Source organism: Tiliqua scincoides, chromosome 3, assembly GCF_035046505.1.
Source record: "Tiliqua scincoides isolate rTilSci1 chromosome 3, rTilSci1.hap2, whole genome shotgun sequence".
Lineage (NCBI taxonomy): Eukaryota > Metazoa > Chordata > Lepidosauria > Squamata > Scincidae > Tiliqua > Tiliqua scincoides.
Genome location: NC_089823.1, coordinates 232,072,680 through 232,078,919, shown reverse-complemented (window position 1 = coordinate 232,078,919; position 6,240 = coordinate 232,072,680). Strand labels below are relative to the sequence as shown.

Genomic DNA, 6,240 nt, shown 5'->3' with positions numbered 1-6,240 from the left:
GAAACCCTGGCCTCTGAGCGGCCTGCTTGGAGGCAGGCTGTGCAGCATGGCCTTTTCCAGTTTGAAGAGACACTTGGCCAACAGTCTGAGGCTAAGAGGCAAAAAAGGAAGGCCCATAGCCAGGGAGACAGACCAGGGACAGACTGCACTTGCTCCCAGTGTGGAAGGGATTGTCACTCCCGGATTGGCCTTTTCAGCCACACTAGACACTGTGCCAGAACCACCTTTCAGAGCGTGATACCATAGTCTTTCGAGACTGAAGGTTGCCAATATCCTATCCGTCCTCCTCACATTTGAAATGGAACACTGAGACTATTAGAGAGTAAATGAAGTTTGCAAACAGCAGACGGAGTGATAGAGCCTTCAGCAGTGTCTATGGGGGCTATTGTGGGGAGGGTGATATTGAGAATTGATCCTTGGTATGAGACCAGGGGCATAACAGGTGTGTCTCTACCTGCAGCTGTGAAATGTTAGAGGGAGTACATATACAACAAGGCTGTTCACATCTAAGTTGTACCCAGGTATGACTTACCTGGGTTAATGTCTGCAGATCAACACTCTGTATACGAGTTAGTTAGTAGTTAGTCTGTGGAACTCCTCGCCACAGGATGTGGTGATGGCATCTGACCTGGATGCCTTTAAAAGGGGATTGAACAAATTTCTGGAGGAAAAATCCATCACCCTCCTCTACGCTCGCAGATCCCGGCTAGGGTCTGCACTTGCTGGAGAATGAGGTGGTAGAATTCTGAGGCAGTAGGAACAGCAAACTGTCCCACTTCGGGCTGTATTTTTGAATGATCATCTATATTTTAAAAATCTCCCTGCAAGTAGAAAACGTGCACAGCAGGGAGATGGTAGGGCTAGAACTTTCTTCTGCATGTGCTACATTTCTTCAGGCAGAATTTCTTTAAATGTAATTCTCCACCTGAAACAGTACTGTTTGTACATCCTGCCATCTCAGGACTTTACCACCACACTCCCACCTCAACTGGTTGCATTTTTAGGTGCAATCACAAAGACAGGTGTTCTGTTCAGGCAGTAGAATTTTGGGGATATTGGAGAATAGTTATGAAATATATATTAGAGCACAATGCAAGTGCACAACCTGCTTCAGTTCCAGGTTAGGCTCCTATAGCAGAAGGAGAGGAGGCCTTTGACCTCATTCACTTATATTAAAAGGACACTGCCTCTCACAGTTTTTAATTACTAAATAATTTGATCTCTGCAAAGAAATATATTCCTCATCTCATCAACTTCTTCTTTTTTCTTTCCTTCCCTCCCCCCCTCGTTCATGTGACCGAGTTCAGCTTGGGGTATAGCTGGCTTCATTATGCCCTTAAAGGAGTTCGAATTTCCTGATAGCCAGCAGGAGAAGCAGGTAAAGCAGGCAGAATTAGGATCCAAGTCTAATAAATGACTGGGAAAAATTGTATCTGTCACATAGTCCTGGTTCCCACACACTCTAGTTACATCATTACTTAGTCTGTAAACTTGGAGACCAATTAGATGAGTGAGCTGCCATCAGGTGACCAAAACATGAATACGCGCACGAAACTCTACCTGAAAGATGGGATTTCAGAAGGGGCCCTCGGATAGTTGACTCCTCATCTGCAGCTCTGCAATTTTCGTATTCCATTTCACCTTTGCTTTCAGATCCAGCGCTTTGGTACCACAGATTGATAGTTCCAGCGAGCCCTGTTGATATGTTCCCGCCCCTCCCCCCCGCCCTGTGCAGGTGCATTGGGCAAAGTTATTTTCTGCATCAAAAAGTTAGGTAATCAAGTGTTCTCTCCTTGCACTCCACCCTGTGAAATCCTCTGATGCTGTGTGTGTGTGTGTGTGTGTGTGTAAGAGAGAGAGAGAGAGAGAGAGAGAGAGAGAGAGAGAGAGAGAGAATCAAAGATTAGTGTATTATAGCCCTACTTTAGCACCCAAATTCCCTTCTGGATCAGTACAATGCGTTCATCTGAAGGGATGAGAATGGGTAATGTGACTGCGCGGCTAAGATTTCAGGGAAGTAGAGCTTTTAAATAAACATTTAAAAAGGGATAGTTGATTTTCAGCAGATGTTTGTACGTATTTCCCCTTTATGCAGAGGAAGTGATAGAAAATGATGACAACAGGGTAAACTATGTACCTAGACTGTGGTTGGCAACCTTCAGTCTCGAAAGACTATGGTATAAGCCTACAGCACCCGGCATTCCCAGGCGGTCTCCCATCCAAGTACTAACCAGGCCTGACCCTGCTTAGCTTCCGAGATCAGACGAGATCAGGCATGTGCAGAGTAACAGTTACAGTTTACCTAGAGACTGTGTTGGGGTGCCAAAGCACAATTGCTCAACTTTTGCTATGAGAAGGAATGGGGGGGGGGGAGTCATGCTTGGGGATGAGAGCAGAGGGACTGACCCTGGCTTTGCACTTCAGGTCCTGTGCCTGGATAGTGACCAGCAGTACCAACTGGTGACAGTGCTGTGGCCAACTTGGCTGCCCCCCCCACCAAATACCCTCTAGTAACAGCCCTGACCCTTGTGCAGCAGCAGTGACCAGTTGGTTCACTCATCCATCCCCCACTGCCACTGCCTGCATAACATTCAGTCATTGTATCCTTGATTACTTGAAACTGAGTGATGCATGATTCCAATGAGTGAGTGACTCCAATGAACAGCATTGTCTTGGAGGAGGCTTGACAGATTTACCTCTGTGATGGCTCAGTATGGTGCATTTTGCTTATTTGATGATGGTGCAGGTAGCATCCATGATTCTGGCAGCGCAATCCAAACCTCACATTAAGCCAGTGTAGCAGTCACTACCTCATCTGAGGGCGTTGCAGATGATGTAGTGACTGCTACACTGGCTTAATGTGAGGTTTGGATTGCGCTGCCAGAATCATGGATGCTACCTGCATCCTTTATGGCACATCTGAGGGCGTTGCAGATGTGCCATAAAGCATGTTTGTGGCACCCAGAGAGTAAGCAGTGCAGGCAGGGTGGCCTGTGCTGCCCTGCCAATGCTGTACCCAGAGGATCGGTCGCCAGTGGAGGTAAGAGATGTGCTAGGCAGCGGAGGGGTGGTGGGAGAGTGAAACAGAGGTGGGGAGGGCGTTCTTTGTGAGGAGGGAGGGTGGAACAGGGGGTGGATCAGGCCTGGGATTGGTGGAGCAGGCCTCTGGCATATCCTATCCTCCCTTCCAGCTTGAATGCCCTACATGGGTCTGCTCAGACTTGCACCAGCTAAATAGCTGGTGCAAATTTGAGTAGCCTCATTGGGCAGGCTGGGGCATTACTCGGGGCAAAGGGGAAAATATCCCCTTACCCCAAGGAGACCTCCAGCCTGCTCCTAAGCTGTGCTGGATACAGAGGAGGCCCTGCAGCACCAGCACAGCTTAGTATTGGACTGTGAGTCTTTTTTGTCTTGCCTTGGAGTATTCTGGACAGAATTCCTCCCTGTGAGAGCTGGAGTAGCATCAGGCTAGTCCCTGACTTTTCTATCATTGCCATCTCTACCCTGGCCCATGTTTTGGGAATAGGGAATAAAGAGAGGAGGACCCCCCACATACCAAAAGTCAGCTTTGAATGCTCTGCAATGTGAGGCTGTGAATTCCCCCATTGATTGCATTTTTGTTCATTAATTTTGGTAGACGGCCGTCGGAGGAAAGAGCTGAATCAGAAACTCTTTGTCTTCCGATGATTTAGCGGAACAAGCGATTTCATCGCTGTGCAAGGATGAGCAAACCACAGTCTGGCAGGACGGCTGCCAGTGAGGAGGACGAGGCGCTCACATGTTCCCCATGACAAGTCCCTCATTATTAATTCATGGTCTAGATCCTCTGTACATGCTGTTACTAATATTAGGTTTCGGCCGAGGAATGAGGAGGCTGCAGCAGTTCAGGGAGCAGGGGCAGTGGAAAGGCCCACGTTCTTTTGGATAATTAAAGCAAAGGGGTGGGCAAGAAAAGGAATTTGCTTCTTAAGTTTTAATTGGCATTAAAGCAACAACATAAAGATCTGGCCTAGGAAGCACTGGTCATTCAGCTTTTTGGAAGCCAGTACAGAAGCAAGATACACTGTAACTGGTATGTGTTTTCTCAGTGGCAATGCTTTCTTCCTCATGGCTCAAACCCCCAAAGCTGCTTAAGAGGGAAGTGGTTTCTAAAAAGCAGCTGTTTAGGGCATAGTGCCACCATGAGATGGCAACACATCCCCTTATGCCCACATAAGAGTCATCTTTGGCATTTGATGGTTCCTGTCTTTCAGACAGGAGAATGGACTATTGGGCAAATAGCACATTACAACAGTGTGCATAGTTTGGCCCTGCATGTGATAGCACTGCGTTCTCAGCTGTGAGGCCTCCCTGTGGGGGGAGGGGAGGGCCCGCCCGGCCTTTCCAAGGTGGACCCCCCTGTGGAGGCCTCAGAACAGTTCACCAGAAGAAGGGGGGGGGTTGTGTCACCCGGGTCCCCCTCTTTGGGTTGGCAGCATTTGCCAGAGTCAGGAGCAGGGGCTGCTGTCAGCAGATCCTCCAGCCTGCTCTTCTAACTCCCAACTGCCTTGTCATCCCTGGCCTCCAGGTTTATGTAGGGCAGACCCGACCCCTTTGGCCCCTCCCCTCCCCTCACAGGAATGGTACAAAAAGGGCCTGTCTCTGGGACTGCCCTCCCCTGGGATTACCACAACTGCTCCTCTTCCTCTCTCTGTTTCCCTCCCTCCTCCTCTCACCTGGAGCTGCCAGGGTTGTTCCTGAGAGGGCTGCTGCCTCTGCTCTGGTCCCTGCCTTTGGGGGATGGGCTGGCCCTGCCCACCTGGGTCCGGTAGCTCTGCAGGCAACGTCAGGAGGTCCAGTTGTGGGCCCCTGACATCATAGCCAGGTGCCCTGCCTGGCAAGGCAGGTCCCGGCTGGCTGGGCGAGGGAGTGCTCCCCTTTTCCCCCGAGGCGTGGGAGGGGCGGCTGCCCAGCAGCCGAATGGCCTGCGTCCTGTCTCCCCCTCCCTCCTCCAAGGCGGGGGGCAAAGTGGGGGGTTCAGCATGCCCTGTTCCTCTGCTGCGCTTTGCCGCCTACAGGAGTGCCCAAGCAGCATATGGGGAGGCGGCCCCATGCTCCACTGGCTTCCTCCCTGATCCTCTGACCCAGAAGTCCTCTCCCTGGGTAAGTTGGGGACCTGTGGGAGGAGGGGAACCCCAACACCAGCATTCAGGTGCTCACATGAATGACCTAGGAGGTTCTCTGCAGGCTGGGGTAAGGGGCTCACATCCCTCTTCCACTCTGCTGCCTCAGTGGTGGTAAATGCATGAATCAGGGCCAAGGCCTGCAAGACACATGCAGCGGTAAAGAGGTGGTAAAATGGACTATACCACTTAGGGAGTATGGGGTGTGTGCGTGACACTTTCTATGCTTCCATAAGTTAAACATATACTACGAATAGAAAATAAGCATAGCAGGCAAGGTATGAGGAATGCTATTCTCTCCATGATATGCTATTTTTCATTTTCAGGAAGGATTTTTTTTAAAAAGCTTTCAAAAGTTGTCCCCAGCTGTACTCTGAAATAGGAAACTCAAGTCTATCGTTTCAGCAATTTGTAATGTTCGGAGACCAATACTCTGAGAGCAAGAATTTGGCCCTTCCTTACTGCACCCTCAGGAAAGGCTTCGATTCACATGTCTCTCTCCTTGGCTTCTGCAAGGAGGGAGATCTCTTTGGTCTCCCACTGGCTTATCTTATTAGCCACCTTTATCCAGAGCTCTGCTTCCAAGAGTAGTTCTTTCTCTTGTTGCATCCGCTGTGTCATTTTAAATGCCTGCACTGACTTCCTGTCACTCCTGAATCCAGCACCGGTTCTTGGTCCTTACCTTCAAAGCCTCAGCCTTCCGACCTCTCAGATCTCATATCCTACTATGCTCCTGTATGTGACCTTCGTTCCTTGAGATCCTACCACCCTCAACTTTGTGAAGGTCTCCTGATCCCTCCAATGACCCTGTCCTTTCTTCCTCGCTGTGCTTATGCTTGCAACTGCCTTCGGGAACACCTCTGTGATGTTTTCTTAGTCCCTCTTATCAAATTCCTTCTTAAAAGCCACCTTTTCTGTGAAGTCTTTAGCATCACATTTGACAGCCCAACCCGATTCTTCCCCGCCGTAAGACTTCTGCTCATAAATGGGTCTCCTTGGACATGTGCCAGCTCTGTAGCTGGTACAAGTCTGAGAAGAAGAGGCTGGCACCCCTCCCTCTCCTCTTACTGCCTTGCCT

The 6,240-nt window shown here is 49.8% G+C and overlaps 1 pseudogene; it reads right to left on the bottom strand.

Moving 5' to 3' along the window:
* Nucleotides 1-2,182: 2,182 nt before the first annotated feature.
* Nucleotides 2,183-2,302, bottom strand: LOC136646208 (5S ribosomal RNA; annotated as a pseudogene).
* Nucleotides 2,303-6,240: the final 3,938 nt, after the last annotated feature.